Source organism: Stenella coeruleoalba (assembly GCF_951394435.1).
Source record: "Stenella coeruleoalba genome assembly, chromosome: 15".
Lineage (NCBI taxonomy): Eukaryota > Metazoa > Chordata > Mammalia > Artiodactyla > Delphinidae > Stenella > Stenella coeruleoalba.
Genome location: NC_137161.1, coordinates 70,356,429 through 70,378,802, shown reverse-complemented (window position 1 = coordinate 70,378,802; position 22,374 = coordinate 70,356,429). Strand labels below are relative to the sequence as shown.

At 44.1% G+C, this 22,374-nt stretch overlaps 1 long non-coding RNA gene across 1 annotated transcript in view; it reads left to right on the top strand.

The window, feature by feature from the left end:
* LOC307198305 overlaps positions 1 to 22,374 on the top strand; it is a 58,819-nt gene that overhangs the window by 23,609 nt on the left and 12,836 nt on the right. The window contains exon 2 of the long non-coding RNA XR_013831608.1: positions 9,578 to 9,701. This is a non-coding gene — a long non-coding RNA (uncharacterized lncRNA). The remainder of the gene's footprint in view (positions 1 to 9,577; positions 9,702 to 22,374) is intronic.

Genomic DNA, 22,374 nt, shown 5'->3' with positions numbered 1-22,374 from the left:
TAACAACGAAAATATTGGGAAGATAGGAGTGAGTCCATGGGGATGCTGTGGAGCTCTGTGGGTTAGCACACCGTAAGTCTCCAGGCTTACAGAGGCAGTCACTTCTGGCCCACCACTTCGCCTTCCTTGGTGGAGTGGACGACCCAGTGGATTATCTACTCTCCTTTCTTCACCAGAAGAATCCCAATTTCCTCACTCATTTTCTGTCCTTCAGTCAGCATATATCACTCTGGCTCCAGAACCGAACCTGAGACCCAGAACCGAGACCCAGAGCTCCAAACTGCACCAATAAATTGGCCCTGGAACTTTCCAGGAGCTACTGGAAAAGAGAAACACTCTTTCCATTAGGGCTTCCGAGCTGGTAGGATGTGAGTCTGGATCTTTTGTTAGCTACCTCACCATCCTGAGAGTAGAATCTGCTAGAGAGTGAAGACAGCACAAGAGAAAAAGATGTAAGAGACCAGGAGATAGAGTTCTTATGACATAGTTCAAGCTCCTGGATCTAGCCGCACCTGAAACCTGATTGGACCTTTCAGTTACATGAGCTAGTAAGTCCCTCCCCCCCACCTCTCCCTTGCTTCCTTTTTTCCTTTGTTTTGTTTTGTTCCCTGTAGAACAGCAAATGATCTAACGTCTTCAAGTTATGCCTCCTGGATAATCTTTCCTGAGGGTCAACGCCTAACTCTCCAGCTATGGCATAAGTCCCTTTCATGCAAAGTATTTAGGGGGACATAGAGCAAATTCTGTTCTGTAATTCTTTCGGCATGCGAGAGCCAGGTGGTGATGCTGCCGCATTAACCCACAGTGCAGGCAAGCATCTGCAGAGTCTTCTAGCTGCTTAGATGAGACAGCCTGACGGATGGCAGGACTCCTGGTGTTCCGTTAGCTATTCTGGCAGCTGGAACGCACAGGTAGAGAAGAATGACTTGCCCAACTGAACTGTTCCCAGGTCCTTTCAGCCATAAGTGCAGATTCCTACAATTTTCAGAGCCAGCTTTATTCCAGCCCATCACCTGGCTGGTTCAGGGAAGAGGCAGCTTTTCTACCAGTAGGATTCAGAATTATTTTGCTGTCACAGCCAGGTGACTGTGTCCGAGATGAGCCCTAGGTACGTGCAAGTGCAGCCTTTCTGTGGCGTAGAGTGGTTAAAGTATGGGCTTTGGAGTCAGAAAACCCTGAGGCCCATAATATTCTTTTCACTACATACGAGCCTTGTGATCCTGCCTCTCAAAGCCTTGGTCTCTGTATCTATAAAATGTGGCAAATAAGAGTATCTACCTCCTGGGGTTGTAGTGAGGGTTAAAGAAAACCACATGGTAAAGCACTTAGCACATGGCCTGGCGTGCCTCAAACATTATATTAATCATCATTATAATACTGATAATAACTGTCTCACTTTTCTCCACTGTGACTATAGTGCTTCCAATCTGTCTGTTCCCAAAGGTCACAGGTAGAACCCTGAAATTATGGAAAGGGCGAGTGGGCTTGTCCTTGGGGGTGGCAAGAGGGGGGAGGGAAGCATATAAGCCCCATTTCAAGCCACGCTAAGAGGGCCGTCTGGGGGGTGCAGCATATTTCCCCAGGTGAAGGTGAGGGCTGCTCTATGGAAGAGGAGAGGGGATGCCAGGGACAGAAGTAACCTCTCAGGATTGGCATTCTGTCCCCATCTAGGTCACAGCAGGCCCAGTGGGCCAATGGCAACCCTTCTACAGCAGGTCCCTCTGCCAGGACCTGTGCATCAAATGCTCTGACAGAGCCCTTTGTTCTTGTCACCTGCAGTCAAATAACCCTGGTGCAGAGGGAGTGAGAGCTGGGCGGCAGCATCAGTTTCCCCAGAAATCCTATCCCGGCGTCGCTTGGTACCCCGGGGGCAGGGGAAGCTGGGTCCTGGTGGTTCAGGGAGCAAAATGGTTACGTGTCCTGGTTGCGTGGTGGGTACAGATCTCATCTCATCACCTTAGCAATGTGAGACATAGAGTCTAAACAATTATGTGGCTGAGCTTGACTCGGATGGTAGGAACTGAACCTCGGTCAGGTGGGCGTCTTTCTTCTCCCAGGGTCTTGCCCAAGTCTGGAAGTGCCCAGATCTCAGCGGGGTTCGGTGGGAGCGCGGAGGAGGGAGCATTTGGACTTGGTGCTGTCATCTGTCTGTTGGTTCCCCTGTGCTGTGTGTGGTCCCTTCTGCTCTGGTCTTTGGTCCCTACCGGTTGCTGCTGTGTCTTTTTTCACACCCAGCTTCAAGTCTGCTTTAGCTCACATCTTTCCCCGCCTCCCTTCTCTCCATCCAGGGTGCATGGGAACATTCTGTGGTCCTCATTCTGGGTGGGGTCACAGGGCCTCCATCATAGACTGCACACAGGTGGTTTTTCTGCTCTCACGCTGGCTTGGTGTAGGGAGATCAGGGGATCCTGCTGTATTCTGGGACTTCCCTCCTGGGATAGACAGCATGGTTCCTCTCTCTTTTGGGGTCCCCACAGGTATCTTGGGGTTCTGTAATTTTCTCAACCATTACTCTGAACTTGGCCTTGGGGGAAGGGCACATAGCCCCTTCTCATTCACTCACCAAAGTCACACTCTTTTACCCTCTAATTCTCCTCTCTCTGCCAAGCCTGCCAAATGTTTATCTGGTCTGGGAGTGTGTCTTTGTATGCTTTTGAGATGCTTACCTTACTATACGTTCATCTAAGGTCTTTCCACTCTCTGGTCTTTGTGCTCAGATCTGCCAGAGCTCCGACATCCCTCCTCTGAGGCAGGATGTTGGACACCCTCGATGCTCTGTGAATGGAGGAGGCCTCTCTGGGCCGCAGGCATTTCTAGGAATGGAGGAAAAAAAGGTACACATCGATTAACATATCAAAGCTTTACTCCCCCAGCGCCTGAAAAAGGTTTTGGCACAGAAGGAACTCCTTACTTCAGCTTCACGCAGATGGTTTTCTTTGGAGATCAGTTCCTGGACCACAGTTTGGATTTTTGGGAGAGGAGGATGGAAAGTTTTATCTCTTTTTAAAAAAATATTTATTTATTTGGCTGTGCCGGGTCTTAGTTGTGGCACGCGGGGTCTTCGTTGCTGCGTGCGGGATCTTAATTGTGGCGTGTGGGCTCTTAGTTGCAGCCTATGGGATCTAGTTCCCTGACCAGGGATCGTACCCAGGCCCCCTGCATTGGGAGCCTGGAGTCTTAACCACTGGACCACCAGGGAAGTCCCAGAAATTTTTATCTTAAATGATGTAATTATAATGTTGCATCCCTCAACTCCCTAAGTCACCTCATGCTCTACCAGACGGGTGGGCGATACATTAAAAAAAATGTTTACCTGTGATAATTAATTAATATTATTTTTTAAATAGGGCAGCACATTTTTGGAAACACAGTTATGGCCACAAGTCCACTGATGTAGGAAGCCAGAGACCCACATCCAAATGTGTTGCTAATTTGCTGGGTGACTTGGGTGCATCTCTCGCTGCCTCTGGGCTTTCCTTTCACCATGAACAAGAGGAGGAGGGTGATAAAAAATCACCCTGTAGGGTTGTAGCGTGGACTAGGTGAGAACTGTGAGCGCGCCACGAAAAATGTGAAAGAACAATGAACAGTAACAAAATCTGGGGACGCAAATGGCGAAGCTGACAGGTAGGAGTTACTGCAGGGAAGAAAAACATGCGTTGCTTCCGGTCATTTTCTTGGATAAGGTGAAGGGGCCAAGTTGTGAAGTTAGGCTCGCTGGATTTGAATGCTAGACACCACATTTGTGATCTTGGGCGAATTATTTACTTACTTTTGGTATATCATTTCCCCTACCTGGGAAGAGGCTTTTACCATAGGGTCTACTTTCTGGAGTTACCATGAAAAATCAATGAGATAATTGCATGTTAGTGCTTAGATGCATGCCTGGAACATAGTAAGTGCTCAATAAATATTTATTAGCATTTGGGATTATTTATTAGCATTATTTAATGCATTAGCATTATTTATTATTATTTATTAGCATATTATTTATTAGCATTAGCATTTGAGGGTTCAGCCCCTGTGAATGCAGTTTTCTGTATTAAAAACTTTTTTACTTTGAGTAAAGAACCGGATATTTTCTGGCCTTTGATCCTCAGACTGTTTCTCTCTTCAGAATCTGTTTTTCCAGCTCCCTGAATATTAGCCTATTTAATTCCCCACAGTACTTGGACCTGACACGTGAGGACCACCCCATCTCCCTTCCTCTCTCTTGAGTCACAGCCCCCATTTGTCCCTCTGTGTTCCACTCTGGACCTCAGTCTGCCCTCCCTGCTTCTCTGAGACTCTGTTACTTTCCTCATGTGAGACTTTGCCAGGGAAGGGGCTGCATCGCTGATTTCTTGTGCGTCAGTTTCTGAATTTTCTTCCTTGAAAAGGCCAAATTATCTGCTGAGAAGCCCCAGCCATCGGCCGACAACTCCATCCAGAGTGCTTGTGGTTGCCCTCAGTAGTTTAAAAACAACCCTCCCATCTGGCCCTTTCTGTTGAGTACTTGGGGTGGAGACGGGAAAAGCTTACCAAACCCATTTCCTCTTCCTCCTGGGGACACAGCTGGGTCACATTTCCCCTCCTCCCTTGCGTGTGGCCATGTGACTGAGTTCTGCCCAATGAAATGTGGGCAGAGCGATGGGAGCCACTTCCAGACCAGGTCCATCCCACCCTCTCCTGGGAGCCTGTCCAGTCTCCTTCCCCTTTTGCCAGCTTGAGACCGATGAACACGGTGACTGTGGGAGGCAGATCTGGAGATGGCAAAGCAGGAAGGAAGCTTGGAAGGAGGCTGAGTTCCGGGACACTCATGAGGGATTGGTAGACAGCCAGGAGCAGCTGCCTTGGACTGAGTATAAATGTCCCTTGTGCCAAGCCACTGATGTCTAAGGGGTGGTTCGTTAGAGGAATCATCCTGAGTCTAGAGAATCCACTTGCACTGCCCGAGATCCAGCAGTAATCCACTTTATCTTCAGTAGCCCCTCCAAGGGTCTTCCTCCCCCAGCTCTCTTTCCATATGGCTTCCAAAGCAATAATCCAAATAACAAAGGCTGACCACGGTCACGCACGCACGTCTCTGCTTGAAGAACCTTCACTGATGCCTACAAGATAAAGTTCAAGTCTTTATTAGCTGGCCCTTCCTGCATCTTTTATTTTATCTCTTATTTGTCTCCTCAGTGAACCCTGCAAAATCTTAAAAAAAAACAGAGCACACTAAAATATGATTTCCATGCAACAGAGAGCATAGATGTTACTTATTGCATAAAGAATTGGATACAGGCAATTACTATGACACAGGCAGGTGAGTTTGGATTTCACTGAGTTTAAGGAACAGTTGTGTTTGTAGAGGTCAGCGCATTCATACACCCAGACCCCGGCTGCCTTTGGGCCCACCTATTTATAACATTTTCTATTAACAAGTTTTACAAGAGATGGCATATGGAACACATGGAACCATGGTCACACATAAAGACGTCCGTGGGAGTGATACAGAGTGGGTGAGCCTAGTCACTGCTTACTGCTTTAGAAGAGAATCTTTAGGCATCCTTCTGCTGTTTTCCCATTACCTGCCCTCTGCTACAACCATTGCAAACACCCTTCTATTTGTCAAATGACCCAGTCCTTTTCACGCCATCGTGTCTCTGCGTGGGACACTTTCCCTGTCTTACCCTCCAGGAAATGCCCTAGTCATCCTTCAGAGCTCACTGAGGGCTCACTCTTTCTAGCTAAGCTTCTCCAACCTTCTGGCTCCCTTGCTCCTAAGGCAGGTTAGTCATGAATTCCTCTAGCTTAAAGCTCTTGGTGCAAGCTCTCCAGTTAGAACATTGTGCGGTAGTTATCTGGTTGTGTATCTGTTTTTCTCACTAGACGATGAGCTGGGAGGAGAAGAGTATTATTGTTTAAATAGCATATTTACATATACGAAATACATATAAATGAATACGTGTGTAAGCAGCAGGTACTCAACATGCACAGATTGACTCATAAGTAGGGGGAACAGGGAGTCTGTATGTCCACATGCAATTCAGCCAAAGTGTTGGCCACAGGCTGGTGATGAGATCACTTATGTTTCCCCTCACCCCTTCTAGGAGGGCCATGGATGCGACATGAAAGAGGAAGAAAATGTATTCTGAGTGGTCCCAGAGGTCACAACTGGGACCAGTAGCTGGAATGATCTGGGGCCTAATGTCGGTTCCGTTAAAGATGACAATTTCCCCTCTTCACTAAAATACACTAAAAAAAATAAAAAAGCAACGAAGACATGTTTTAAACATCAGAGAAGTTCAGATAATAAAAGACATATACTATGTACCTACCAGCAAGTTGCATCAGATGTTGACATTTTGCCGTATTTGCTTCAGGCCTCTTTGTTAAAGAAACAAATGTTACAGATAGCGTTAGAGGCCCCTCCCTCCCCCCTCCCTCGCCCCTCTCAGAGGCCACCACTGCTTTGTGGTGGGTGTGTATCCGTCCCATGCACGTGTTTGTACTTTTACTAGAGGTAACATACATTATTGTTAAATGAATATTTACACATATGAAAGATATGTAAATGAATAGATATGTGTGTATAGTATCATATTGTATGCACCAATATAGTGTTTTTTTAAGACATCCTTTCAGTTGCATGTAGATCTAAAGAATTTATTTGAATGACTGCAGACTACCACTACTGTACAGATAAACCCTTTGCTGTTTGCCTACTTAGAGATACTCAGTTCCATTTTTCACTGTGATAACTAGTTCTGAAAAGCACGTCTTTGTTTATGCTTCATCGTGTGCACAGAATAACACATTCTAACCATAGAACTGGCTGCTTCCAGAGGTCAAGGGCTTCCAGTCCCTGGAGTTGATCACGGGGAAGCTTATCAAGGAATGTTATAAAGGGGTTTCCTTCACTGGTTTTTAAGTTGAATCTGATGATGTGTAAATTCCCTTACAACACTGAAGCTGGAGGTTTTCTTGAGTTTGGGAATATTAAATAAGCATGTCGTGGAGTTTTCTTTGAATTCTAGGGTCACAAGCCAAGTGCAGTAGAAGCTAATCATGGAACCAATGATTAGAAGGCCCTTTAGCAGCCCACCTCTTGGTGGGTGTCTCCATGTTGGAACTGTCATTATTCTAAGCAGTTTTCATTAAGTCATTCAACAAACATTTATTGAGCACCTATTATGTGCCGGGCACTAAGTGTTAGGCATATGTAGTGAAGAAAACAAGGTCTCTCGTGGAGTTTATGATTGCAGAGAAATATGTAATATAATGTTAGGTGCCTTTATGGGCTGAATTGGGTCCCCCCAAATTTGTATTTTGAAGCCCTAAGCCCCAGTACCTCAGAAGAAGACTACATTCAGAGATGCAGTCTTTAAAGTGATTAAGTCAAAAGAGGCCATTGAGGTGGATCTTAATCCAATCTAACCGCTATCCTCATAAGAATAGGAAATTTGGACACACAAGGAGAGATGAGGGCACACGTGCACAGAGGAAAGGCCACGTGAGAATACAGTGAGGAGGGGCCCAGGCCTCAGGAGAAACCAAATCTGCCGACACCTTGTTCTTGGACTTCTAATCTCCAGAACAGTGAGAGAACAAATTTCTGTTGTTGAAGCCACCCAGTCTGTGGGCTTTTGTTCCGGCAGCCTAAGCAAACGAATACAGCAGTTGCGGAGAAAAATAAAACAGAAAAAAGAGATGGAAAATGAGGAGGCTGGTATTTTATGAGGACGGTCAAGAAAGCACTGCCCTCGGAAATATTTCATCAGATCCTGTGATGCTCTGCACTTTACAGATGAGGGAATGTGAGCTCAGAGAGGTTAAATGCCATCCACAAAGCCACACAGCTGGGAAGCAACAGGGATTCAAACCTCTGTCTTTTGATTCCATATTACTCTTGTGTTACACAGTGCTGTGCTGCTCCTGTTTTTTTATTTAAAGGGAAGACTAGCATAGAGATGATGCTTCACAGTTTATACATTATTTTCATCCATACTCTCACATTTGATCATCACAGCGAATTTATTTATGTAGGAAGATGATCTCCCTTCCTTCCCCTCTGCTCCCCTGCGCCCGCCCCCCTCCGCTTTCTTATCATCTTTGTTTACTGAGGCTCAGAGAAGTTAAATGATTGGCCCAATCTCACAGCAGCAGAGTAAAAGAGTCAAAGCTAGAACTGAATTCTACTCCATTGATCTTTCCATTTTGTAAGAGAAAGTGTTTCCTCTTCAGACAAATCCTTGATCGGCTCCTGAAATTTACATCGAGCTACAGCCCTGTATTTACTCTCCTGAGAGATATCCCACCTGGACACCCGGGTGATCGGCTGGGCCATTAGCCTCAGCACAGTAAGCCCATTTCTCGGAGGCATCAGCCCTTCTAGCTCCCACAGCCCACAAGACCCTGCATGGCCCATCAAGCCTCCCGCCGCAAATCAACCTAACTGTGGAGAGTTAATTCGTCTAACTATAAAGGGCATTCAATAAGTGTAAAACAAAACTAATTGGTTCTCTTCCATACAAATTTAATCATACCATAAAATGGGATCAATGCAAATAAAAACCATTGAGCAGGTTAAGTGTCGAGGATCCATAAAGGGGGAAAAGCTGTCCGTGCACATCATCCTAGGAATTGAAATCTGGGCGCGTAGTCACATGTGCATTAATCATCTCGCACGCGGCCAGAGTTGACAATAGCTGGGCTGTGTTGGAGGGACACTGCAAACGTCCTTCTTTTGTGCCGATGGTGCGGAGGAGATGATTTCCTCATTGATTTGGGGGCGCATTTGTTATCAGCTAATACATTCTGGATAATATTCATCAGCTGCCTGTTTCCTGCGTGTGCACGCCACACGTTGCCTGCAGGTGCTGCCGGAAGTGTTCTGGCGCTGACTGCCCTCATTGTAGATAAAGAGGCTGGGGTTTGTGGAATGTCCTTCCTCAAGGGTTAAATAATGCAGAGGGGGAGGGGTGTGGAGACCTCTTCTGTGCACAATTTATTCGGCGGAGGGTGGGGGGAAGCTGGGAAGAATGGCGACTTCTAAAACATCAAATCCAATCCTTCGTTCTATTATTACCCCTTACTGGAGGGGCAAATGAAGGCATTTATACCACTCACCTTTGTTCGTCTATCAGATGGATTCTTGGCTCCTTTCCACCCTAGGTGGAATCACTGGAATTACCTGGAAGCTGAGCCCTGTTCAGACTCTGAGGGGAGCCTATCAGGACGGGTCCCTGGGGAAGGGCAGCCCTGCAGCCAGTCTTACTGCCATAGAGTATGTGCTCCAGACTTCTGCCCAGGGAGGTGCCTGTCTTTCTGTTTTGCATTCTGATCAAAGCCCTTGCGAAGCTCACACCAAAGCAGACATTCCGCTGGAACCACGACATTGCTACCTGTGAACTCTGAGAACCACCATGACCTGGAATGGACTAGGGCCACATGCCATGTATCTGGACCTCTTTGATGTAGACCTTGTCGTGGTTGTGTGCTGAAGTCAACTTTCTCTTCCTTACCTCTCCTTCCTGCTTCTACTCCCCATTCCCCAAGGTGGCATAAACTGTGAATTGCCACTAAAATCCGTTCTCCTCTTCTCCCACAGCCACAGAATCACAGACGGACGTGGATGCCCAGCCAGGGACCGCAGTTCCAAGCCTCCCTTGCAATTAGGTGTGGCCATGACTGAGTTCTTTTCCAAGGGAAGGTAAACAGCTGTGATGTGAATGGTAAGGATCAGTGAGACCTTGGAAGTGTTTGAGAAGGAAATGTCACCATCATCCTGGGCCCCTGAATCTCAATGTGGAGCAGAGCCCCTGCCCATGTGAAATACCTTCCCTAGACGCACAGTGTAGGGGAGAAACTTCTATTGTATTAAGGCTATTATATATTTGGGTCTATTTGTTACAGCACTTTTGCTGCTTCTAACCAATACATTCCATCATGCCTTATCTCTGTAGGCATGTCTAGTGTATGTCTTCAGGTTCTATGCAAACTAATTAGACCTACTATCTACTGAGATTTTACTTCTTTGATCTCATCCATTCTTCACTTTCCCACTCCCAATGGAAATAGTTTTCTTTTTTTTGTTTTTTACCGACTTCAACATTAATACATGCTTATTGTGAAAACAGACAATGAAGACTTGCACAAAGATAAAGTTTCACTCACTATTATTACACCATCCAGAGGAAACTACCCTAAATCTTTTTCTTTAAACATACACATCTGCATAAAATATTTTTACTGAAGTATAATATACATGAAGAAAAGTTCACATATCATGAATGGACAGCTTGATCAATTTTCATAAGGTGAATATACCCTTGTTACTGGCAAGCATATCAAGAAACAGAACATTCTTACACTCAAGGAATCCTCCTTTTTCCCTGTTCCACTTGTTACCCCCAAAGGTAAACATGCTCTTTTTTAAAAACCAAAAATTTGACTAAACATTCTTTGCAAACTGATTTTTAAAAAGTTTTTAACATACCATGCATTTCTTTCCATGTCAGTGTATATAGATGTGCATCAGAATCATTAAAAATTAATAGTATGCCCTTTAATTAATGTATCATAAATGTTGTGAAGTTTGTCTTTGGAAGGGTCATCCCAACAGAATGAGTGCTCACATCCGGTTTTGCCTTCTTGTCACCTCAGCAGATAAAGCTGTGGATGTAGAGGCACCTGCAGAGGTTGACATCGGGGGTCAGGAGGGAGGGGAAGGCCCAGCATACGTGGAGGGCCTGTGAAGTCTAGGCAAATAGTCTGTGTGTGGTGGTAGTGGTGGCAGTGGTGGCGTGTGTGTGCATTTGTGTAGTGATGGTTGGACATCCAGGGATGCACTAGAGAAGCATCCTGTCACTGAGAACCCACTTAGCTGGGAATCCAGGAGAACTCTGGTCCCTGCTGGGAATCTGGCAGGACAGGGAAGCATCCTCTCCCAGAAGTATTCTGAATAATTAGGGAGGTTGGCTAGGCTGGAGCTGAAGAGTGAGGAAAGGGAAAAGGCAGGTCTGAGTGTTTGGAGGATAGATTCCAAAATAGAAACACAATCTATGACCACATAGGTGACAGCCATCCCATATCAATTCTGAGACTCAGCATCCTGATCTCTAAAATGGGCATCCAAAACCTACCTCAGTTAATGGCAACTTACCAGTAACGGACTCAGAAACATGGGAGTCAGAACCTCTTCCTGTGGGGAGGGTGCTCAGGGGATGGGAATAATCACATATTAGCATCAACGTGGGAGCTCAGGTCTCAGGATTTCTCTCCACAAAACTTGTACACCCCAGGGCCTTTGTACTTGCTATCGTTGTTGCTTGAAACACCCTTCCTCCAACTCCTATTTATCTTTCAGATTTCAGTTTAAGTGCTATTTCCTTTACAAAGCCTTCTGCTCCCCACACTTGCCCCAGACCAGATTAAACTTCTACTAACCCCCAAAGCTTCTATTTTCATCATGTATCATTGTTTGTTTAATGATCCGCTCCCACAACCGTCCTTGGTTAGACTGAAAGTTTGTTGAGCATTATTTATGGCATGTAGTTGGCACTTAAAGTTTGTTGAACAACTGAAGGAATGAAGAGTTTGGGATACCTTCCTGAAGTCCATCAGGGATGGTGACTCTAGGTCAAGTTCAGGTGATGGCATCCTAGAAGGATTTGAATTCTTCCAGCCTCAAGATTGGAATTGGGGCTGGGTGAGCTCATAAATGAGGTGTGATATCTGGAGTCCTGACCCGCCTCCACAGCTGGGTAGACAGAGACAGACAATGAGGTGCACTAATCTTCCTGGATTCTCTTTCTTCCAGAAGAGTTGAGAAAGGTCACACATTGGGTCCTTATTGGTCCCCCCAAAGAAGCCCATCTTGTACATCAGTGGCTCCCCAGCCACTTACGCACTGCCGACTCTTTCTAGTCCTGGGTCTCTGCTTCTGATTCTCTCTTCTGCTTCTGGGAATCTGCTTCACCCTGAGCTGCTGGGGCTCTGCCTTCTTCCCTATGATTTATCAGCACAACACCTGTTGCTGTTCTACTCTTTCATTTGTCTGCTTTCAATAATTATTTAAGCTTTATTAGGTATGTATCAGGTAAACTGTCAGCTTCTGAAGTTTGCTTATTGTAGCCAGAGGTTGAGAAGGGCAATTTGTATGCATCTCATAGCTCACACGGCAAATCCTCTCTCTAGATTGAAATTATGATATGAACATGATGTTTTATGAGATAATAGAAGAAAGGTTCCAAATTCTGGGGTTTGATAGATATTTTTTTCCTCTGAGCTTTCCTGAGAAAGAAATACGTGTAAGCAGCTCAAGTGGCTGGGTATTGGCAAGGAGGGTGTGGAAATGTCCTCAGTATGGGGAGTCAAGAAGGAGCAGATGAATGCTCCAGCTCAGATGGCCTTTATTTATTTTATTTATTTATTTAATTTTCCAACAGTTTTTAATGAAAATTTTCAAACAGACTGAAAAGAAAAAAGATATATATATGTGTATATATATATATATATATATATAGGCTGCGTTGGGTCCTTGTTGCTGCATGCAGGCTTTCCCTAGTTGCGGTGAGCAGGGGCTACTCTTTGTTGTGGTGCACGTGTTTTCATTGCAGTGGCTTCTCTTGTTGCCGAGCACAGGCTCTAGGTGCGTGGGCTTCAGTAGTTGTGGCACACGGGCTCAGTAGTTGTGGCACGCAGGCTCAGTAGTTGTAGCTCGTGGGCTCTAGAGCGCAAGCTCAGTAGTTGTGGCACACGGGCCCAGCCGCTCCGCGGCATGTGGGATCTTCCCGGACCAGGACTCGAACCCGTGTCCCCTGCGTTGGCAGGCGGATTCTGAACCACTGTGCCACCAGGGAAGTCCAAAAAATAATTTTCAATGAATACTATATAATTATCACCTATATTCTACAATCAACATTTTAGAATACTTACTTTGTCATATATCTATCATCTATCCATCCATTAATCTTATTTTTGATGCATTTCAAAGTCTATTACAGACATCAATGTAATTCACCTTTAATTACTTTAGTATACATACCATTAACTAGAGTTTACTATTTGTTTACAGTTCTTTTTTGGGGGTGTTATTTACGTATAGTTAATGCACTTATCTTAAATATACCATTTGATGTGTTTTGACAAATGCACATGTCTGTATAACCCAAACCATCACTCCAGAAAGTCCCCTCATATCTCTTCCAGTCAATCTCTGCACCATCCCCATTCCCTGCAAAAGGTAAGCACTTTCTGATTTTTTATTTTTTTTACCATAGAATTGTTTGCCAGTTCTAGGATTTTACATGTGGAAGCATAAGCCTGCAGTACATACTTTCTTGCATAACGCTTCTTTCACGTAGCGTGTTTTAAAGCCTCATCCATGCTGTGTGAGTCAGTAAATTATTCCTTTTGCTGGCTGAGTTGTAGTTCATTGAACCAATATCTCAGGTTTTGATTACTCATTCTCCTGCTGATGGGCACCTAGACTGTTTTCAGTTTGGGGAAATTATTAACAAAGCTTACCTAAACATTCTATACAATAGTTCTTGTGCACATATGCTTTCATTTCATTTGGGTAAACATCCAGGGATGAAATTACTGAGTCATGGGTTAGATGCGTGTTTAGTTTTATGAAAAACTGCCAGAACTTTCCAAAGTAATTGTACCTTTTTTCATGCCCATCAGCAACATCTGAGAATCCCAGTTGCACATCCTCATCAACAGTGGTGCCGTCAGTCATGTCAGTCATTTTAATTTTAGCCATTCACATGGGTGTGCAGTAGTTCTAATTTCATTTCCCGAATGACTAATGAGGTTGAGCATCTTTTTTCATATGATTATTGGCCATTCATTAATCTTCCTTCGTTAAATGTCTGTGCAAATCTTTGCCCATTTTTATTGAATTGTCTGTCTTTTTATTATTGAGTTGCAGGAATGATGTATATATTCTGGACACTAGTCCTTTGTCAGATATATGTTTTGAAGATCTTTTCCTCAATCTGTGGCTTGCCTATTCGCTTTCTCAATAGTGCTTTTTGATGAGCAGTTTTTAATTTTTATGAAGTCTGATTTAACCATGTTTTCTTTTATGGTTATTGTCTTCCTTAATTCTGTCTAGGAAATCCTGGCTACCTCCAAGTCACAAAGATATTTTCCCAGTTTCTTCTAGAAGCTTCTAGAATTTATGATCCATATCAAATTAATTTTTGTATATGTGTAAGGCAAGGGCCTAAATTCAGTTTTCCATGTTAGTATCCAGTTCTTCCAGCGCCTTTTGCTGGAAAGACTTTCCTTTTCTCCATTACAATGACTTGGTGCCTTTGGTGAAAATCAAATGTTTATAGATATATGAGTCTATTTCCAGACTCTCTATTCTGTCCCACCGATCTATTGGTGGATCCTTACGTCAGTTCATACAGTTTGGATTAATGTAGCTTTTATAATAAGTCTTGGAGACAAGTACCATAAGCCCTCCAACTTTGTTCTTTTTTAAAGGGTTGCTTTGGATATTCTAAGTTCTTTGCATTTTCATATAAAATTAGCATGTCAATTTCTTTTAAAAAAATCTGTTGGGATTATGATTGGGATTTCAGTAAATCTAAGGGGAGAATCTAATTTGGGAAGACTTGTTATCAATTTTGAGTCTTCCAATTCATGAATATGGGCTATCACTCCAGTTATTTAGATCTTCTTCTTTTTTTATTTTTTTTAACAGTTTAACTCATTTATTTCACCATCAGATGGGCTTTAAATTCATGAGGTGGAGTACAAGCCAAGTTAAATACCACTGAGCTCTCTAGCTCCTTGAACTCTGCTGAAGTGGACGATTAATCTGGCTGTAGAGCACCAAAGGGGTTGTAACAGTGTAGGTGAGCAGTAATGTCCTGAACCAGAACAGAGGCAGTGGAATGGATTCAGAGGGCAGAGTGTTTGAAGGGGGTAAAAACCACAGGGCTATAGTAGCATAATAGGAGTTGTACAATCCTTTTTATTTCTGTTTCTGGTTGATACAGCAAAAAGAGGTAGATACTTTTATACCATAGTTTTCACAGGCAGAAACCGAAGCCTCAAAAAGTCACAGATGAGGACATCTATTGTTTTTGCTAGACTGGCATCCACTCTACACACACTTTGGGTAACCGAAGCCAGGTTTTCTTTTGGGGAAATCACCCATCCTCCATTTTCAGTTCATGAAATTGGGGTAAGATTGATGAATCCTCCAGCTCTAGAAGTGGGCATACGACCAGGTTTGGCTGATGGGTACAGATTAGTCCCCTGACCAGAGTCACTTTTCATGTGTGGAATGGCCCCCTGACCTAGACCAGCGCAATGCCACTAAGTTCTGGAGCTTTGCTTAGGAAGATTGTGGGAGAGAAGCCCTTTCTCTGATGGGGCTTGAAACAGTGAGGTTGTAATATGTGTAAGACTGGGGCTGTTGGGGGCTTCCACAGGGGAGGGGTGCCTAAACTGAAGCCAGTGAAGAGGAAAAGAGAATTAAGAAGAGATGGAGATCTAATGACATCTAGGCCTGGACCTAACCATTCCTCAAGAGCCCACATCTGTACCTTTCAGTTACATGAAACAGAAAGAGCTTATATTATCATCATTATTATTACTGTTATTATTTCCTTATATCATTTTTTTATTGGAGTATAATTGCTTTACAATGTTGTATTAGTTTCTGCTGCACAGCGAAGTGAATCAGCCATACGCATACACACATCCTCTCCCTCTTGGACCTCCCCAGCCCCCATCCCACCCAACTAGGCCATCACAGAACACTGAGTTGAGCTCCCTGTGCTATAGCAGGTTCCCACTAGCTATCTATTTTACACATGGTAATGTATCTATGTCAAGTCTAATCTCCCAGTTCATCTCACCCTTCCCTTCCCCCCCGTGTCCACATGTCCATTCTCTACATCTGCCTTTGTATTCCTGCCCAGCAAATAGGTTCATTTGTACCATTTTTCTAGATTCCACATATATGCATTAACATACGGTATTTGTTTTTCTCTTTCTGACTTACTTCACTCTGTATGACAGACTCTAGGTCCATCCACATCTCTACAAATGACCCAATTTCATTTATTTTTATGGCTGAGTAATATTCCATTATATGTATGTACCACATCTTTATCCATTCATCTGTCGATGGGCATTTAGGTTGTTTCCATGTCCTGGCTATTGTAAAATAGTGCTGCAGTGAACATTGGGGTGCATGTGTCTTTTTGAATTATGTCAGAATGGCCATCATCAGAAAATCTACAAACAATAAATGCTGGAGAGAGTGTGGAGAAAAGGGAACCCTCTTGCACTGTTGGTGGGAATGTAAATTCTCCATATCACTATGGAGAACAGTATGGAGGTTCCTTAAAAAACTAAAAATAGAACTACCATATGACCCAGCAATCCCACTACTGGGCATATACCCTGAGAAAACCATAATTCAAAAAGACACATGTACCCTTATATCATTTTGAGTAGTATTTTCTATCACTTAACCAAGAGCCTTGATCAATACAGTCCTTCAGCTAGAGCAGTGGGAATGGAGGGAATGGTGAAAATGATGATTTGTGGGAGCCTTCAGATCTGAAAGTCTGCACTGTCCCCACTGTGTATGTTGAGGGGGAAACATGGAGAAAAAGACACAACAAAGAACCTCACGCTGATCACAGAAGTCACCTGGAAACCAGGGCTCAAGGCAGGGCACCTGGGACCAAATTCTGGCTCAGCAGCTCATCTCTGAGTGACCAAGTCTTCAACCTCCCTGGGCCTCAGAGCCACATCTTTACTTGGGGACATTGATTTATGGTTCTTTTTTTTTTTTTTTTTGGTGAGAATCAGAAATTACAGCCATGCTTTGTAATGATAAGATCTGTGAACATGCTACTGATACTGTTACTACTTTTATTACGACTCCCCATCGCTGGGTATCACAGAGAGGCCAAATGCCTACCTGTCCCAGGTATCAAATTCAAGCAGCAGATAGGTTACTAGGATTTATGGTCTTCAGGAATCTTGATGAAGGGAGTATATATCTCTGAGGTAGTGACTATGAGCCTGGAGCCTGGTGTTTGAATGTATGTTAACCCGCTAGGTCCCGCTGCAGCTGTGCTTGGTTGATTGACTATCTGCATTTTACCACTTGGGAGATGCAGATCATTATTCAAAACCACACACGGGACCAGGGGCAGACCTGGGTCTAGAGTCAGTTCCGTTGGACTCTATAGATCCCATCTTTCCACTAAGGGGTTCTGCCTCAGGATTCAGAAAAGTAGTAGGAAGTTGACAGAAAGAAGGAAAAAGATCTGGAATGAGAGATTGTCCTAAATCTGGCCTTAACGGAAAAAGACAAAGTATGGCTGTGAAATCCTCAAGTGGGTAGAAGGCCTGGTTTGATCAGGTGGATTGACCTCCTAGAATCTTGACTTTGTTAAAGCCCATTCATTTATTTATTCATTCAATTATTTATGGAACATATATTGAACATCTGCTACGTGCAAGACCTTGGACTAAGCTTGTGAAGATGAGTTAGTCACTGTCTCTTCCCTCAAGGAACTCCATCTGCTAGGGGATGTATTCCTGCAAATACCTTACTCTAGTACAATGTCATAAGTTCTAAATAGGGCTGTGATCAAGATGTACATCATAGGAACTGAGTAATAGAAACTAATCTGAAATGAAATCTTGAAAAGCTTTTAAACAGGAGGAGGGGCATCTGAGCTGGGTTTTGAAGAATACATAGGAGTTCGTCATATGCGCAAGGTGAGGGAACGTGCATACCTGAAAGAGGGAACAGCCTGAGGAAAGGTAGAGAGACACACATGGTTGGAGAATAAGTAGTTGTTGGAGCTGGTTGGAGCATGGGAGGTGGGTTGTGTAGGAGATGAGCTTGGAGAATTCGGCAGGGCCAAAGGACGAGTAAACACTAAGATGGAGTCTGGATATTATCCTGGGTGTGATGTGTAGCCTTTGAAGGAGTTTAATCCTGGAAGTAACAAGGATAAATCTGAATTTGCAAAGCTGGCCCTTGCTGCTCTTGGAGGGTGGATTAGAGGCTGCCAAGCTTGGGGCAGGGAGGTCACAGAGGGGGCCACTGAACTCAACAAGGGCAGTAACCGCATGGACTTGAGTTAGTGTTTGAGAAGCCGCTAAATGCAAGATTTGAGGCCCAAAGGGCCTTTCACAGCAGACCTCTCTGCTTGTACACTGCCAGTCTCACTACTTTATAGCTTCCTTCTATCTCTGAGTGTCCCAGAGACCATTCTGAAAGGTGTGGTTCCCCTTTCCCCCATTCGTATCTATGGGCTCCTGGAAGGAAGAGATAGAACATCTAACTGAAGGAGGCTGAGAAGACTAGCCAGAGAGGGCTCCCTCCTGCAAGAAGGCTGTGAAGATAGGGGCAGTTTCAGTGGACCCCAACTCAAGTCGAGGAAAGGAAATCAAAGACTCTATTATCCTTACCTGCATGGAGAGCTGGAAGAGAAGAGATCGAAGGCCAGATTCCTTCTGCCTTGGAATTCTCTTTGGATTCAGAACAAAACACATGACCAGCGACATCCAGATAAGACCTCAGACCATCTAGGCCAGGGGTCAGTAAATATTTTTTTCAAGGGCCGGATAGTAAATACTTTAGACGTTGCTGGACCTAAAGTCTCTGATGCGATTACTCAGCTCTGCTCTTGCAGCGTGAAAGCAGCCACAGAAGACACATAAATGAATGAGCTGGCTGTGTTCTAATCACACTGCATTTATAGAAACATGGGGTGGCCCTGTAAGCTATACAGTTGTGCCGAGAACAGGAACACTTTGGAGGCTTAGCCCAAGTCATCATTCTGCCTTAAGCCTGGTGGGCTCCGTCAAGCCCCAGGGGAACCTCTCGCTCCATGGTTCCCCCTCCCATTAAAGCTGTCTGCAATTTTCCCAGCATGTCTACTCCGTTTCTATGGCTGGCCTCAGTCCCTGATGAGCAAGTTCTTTTCCCCATGGGTCGGTGGTGGTGGGGGGCTAATTTCCATCTTGCTCCTCAACCATTTGCTTAGAACTTTGGAACCTAGAACCACAGGTTGGGTACTGATTGCCCAACATCAGGTGCCGTATTGTCTGGATCATCCTGAAATCCTGCCTCATCTGAGCAGACCCTTTCGACAGCATCATATGTGCAAACGCTACATGGGACTCTGGTTTCAGCTTTCCATAGGCAGGTCAGGGACCCCAGGTGGATCCTGTTCTGTTCTCCTCTGAGTCTTCCACTTAGAGACCTCTCCCTCCTGTCGGAGGCCAGGCTGCCAGGTTGGGGGCTGGGTTGGGAGTCACCAGTCTGGTAGGCGACTGGGGGTAGGAGAAAGAGCAGATGGGAGGAGAAATCAGGAGCTCCTGGTCCAACTGAGGCGTATAAATGTCCTGGCTGCTGTGAAGTGTTTTAAATGTTTTGACAATCCCCAATCCATCAGAGCCTTTAATTGGGTTTTGACTGAGTTGTTCTATATGTAAATACCAGTTACTGGTGAGGTTGTTTATAGCCAAACTGTCTGTTTATGCAAATTGTGTTCCAAGATCGCAGTGGTTTCATTGCAGGATAAAAACATTCCCTTTATTTAATGCCAAAATCGCTCCCTCCTTGGGCTGGGGTTTGTTTTCCTCTTTGACTTTTAAATACAGCACAGCAATTTGGTAAGCGGGAGGAGGGGATACGGTTCCCATCCGGCTGAGGCCACAAGGCCTCCCAAAGAGGCAGGCAGTGAAGCTGGCAACTTGGCTTTCACAGATTCACGGTGTGCTCTCAGCTCTCTCAGCCCAGCATCCCCCCAAGGTACATGTAGGCCCTCGTTGCCCCTCAAAGCAGCCGTGTTTGGGCAGTTCTTACGACTGTAAAGCTGTCCTTGATAACGATTTGGAATTTGCCCTCTTGAAACTGACCCTCCGTTTTCATCAGTCTTCCAGGATTACCTCACTCCTCATTGCTCACCTGGATGATGAGAATAGCCTCTCTCTTCCCTTGGATAATCCCCTCAAAGCCCAGAGTGGACTTTTGGGAACACAGATCTTTCCTGTCTCTCTGCCTTTTGCCCTCAAGATAAAACCCATGGTCTTTCAGGTGGTCTATCTGATGCTCTGTGATCAGGACACATCTTTCATATCCTTGAACCCTGAACTCCAGCTTTACTGAGTCGCCTCAAGGCTTTTATCCCTGGCCTCTCAATTGCTGTCGAGGAAATAAAATGTCAGACTGGTGCCTCAGCACATTTGTTCATATCAGTATTTACCAAGTATACCAAACTTAACCCTGGTGATACGGCAGTGACCAACACAGAGAATGGCTCTGCCCTCATGGAATTTATCTTCTCGTGGAGCGCATGTACAAATTTCTGGCTTCCAGTCTCAGCTGGTGAACGCTTCCTCCTGCAGGACCACACTCAACACAAGTTCAAGCCTTTCCTCTTAACGAGCTCACCGCCACCATTTTCCCCTCCCTCAGCAAACTAACCATTCTTCTGTTTTGCAAAGAAAATTATAGTCAGGAGGAAAAACTCCCTCATCATCCTTTGCTTCTCCACCTGAACCCCACGCCTTCTTCCATCATTCCTTTTGCATCATTGCCTTTGTCCGTATAGCTCCTCATGCATGGAGCCTGGATATTTCCTTCTTATCTTTCAAGATTCACTCAGCATATATTCAAATTGATGACATTAATTTAAAGATGACAGATGATGTGGAGTTGCTTAAATAGCTTTTCATTGGCAATGTGAATATGGTATTGACAGTTTTAGGGAAAGGTTTTTTGAGTGTATTGTCAGTGTTATGATGGAAAAAATCTTTTCAAATTCTGACAACTGCAAAATTCTTTTATCTGCATCATGATAGTTAAGACTATGAACTTGAGAAGCCAACATGAATGGGTTAAAATTCTGTTCCTACCATTTATTAGCTAGGGACTCAGGCAAGTTATTAATATCCCTGTGCCCACAGCTTCCTTATTTACAAAATGGGATGATAATAGATACATCACAGTGTTGCTATCGTGATTAAATCATCTTATAAAAGTAAACTTTTATGAGCGTTTGATGTTTTCATGGGTATTATACAAGAGAGGAAACATCACTTAGGATAAAACGTTTTTTATTAATCCATCGCTTTTTGTACATTTTTCATTAGCCAGGACCACTTAAGGAAACACAACTTTAAACCGTAGTGATCCTTATACAAGCATAAACTCAGGCATTAACATTTTATGATAGCACCTCTAGATGAGATGGGCTCATCTCTCAGGGGATCTGGTGTCTGCAGTTTTGCCTTGTAGTCACTAGATGGAACTACTATTAGTTGAACCAGCTGGACCTTAAGAGTCAAGAAGTTGAGAAAGCTAAGGTTAATTGAATTTCTCCAAGAATAATAACCCACAGGCAAGTTTGCTTATTATAAAATGAAATAAACTCCTTCCTTAAAACTTTGCTTAAAAAAGATTCTTTCAGACTTTACTTGTCTATTAATATGTCTTCATTTATCACTAGACTGGGAAGTCCACTAAAGGTAGGAATCATGTGTTTTCATTCCTGTTTCTTTACTGCTTAGTAAAAAGCCTGGCAAATCTTTGGTCTCATTAGATATTTGTGGAATGAATGAATAAATGAATGAATGAGTGAGTGTCAAATGGGCTCTTGTCTAAATCATTCAGGGCTTCAAACTTTGGTCAAGGCAAATTAATTCTCTATCTAGAGGTATAGCAGGAATGCCCATTCTGAAATGGCCACCCCTATTTTGATCTCATCATCTTGGTGGAATTTACTGCTTTGTGACATTGTCTTATTTATTATGTTCTTATGTGCTATCATCCATCCCCTGTACTAGAATGGAACTCCACAGGGTCAGAATCTTGTTCACACCTGAATCTCTAAGAACTAGCTCAGTGCCTAACACACTGTTGATGCCAGATACATGTTTGTTCAATGAATAAATGGCCTTGCTTTGATAGTGGGCAGCCTGCAGAGGGCCTTGAACACTGAGCTACTCTACAAAACAAATTATGGGGGGAGGGGGAGAAAGAATGTTCAGGACAAACAGCCTGGCTGGGTCTGGGTCAGGGCAGGCTGAGGCATCTTGAGGGGAGAAGACAGATCTTTGTGTGCCCATTCCTTATTTGAAAGTTTTGGAGGAGAAGAGCTGGTAAGCCCATTGTAAAAAGTCTAATGTGTGGGTTGGCCCCCCAGCAGGTACTCATGACGTTTGTAGTGCTAATGAAAGAAGGCAAATAATAACAATCACAACAATCATTGAGGCTTACTTTGGTTTACACACTATTTTAAGAACCTTGTTACATTAATCTCTGCTTCTTTGCTTTGACCTTCTCAGGTGCATACCATTATTAAATCCATTTTGCTGATAAGAAAGAGAGGGTACATA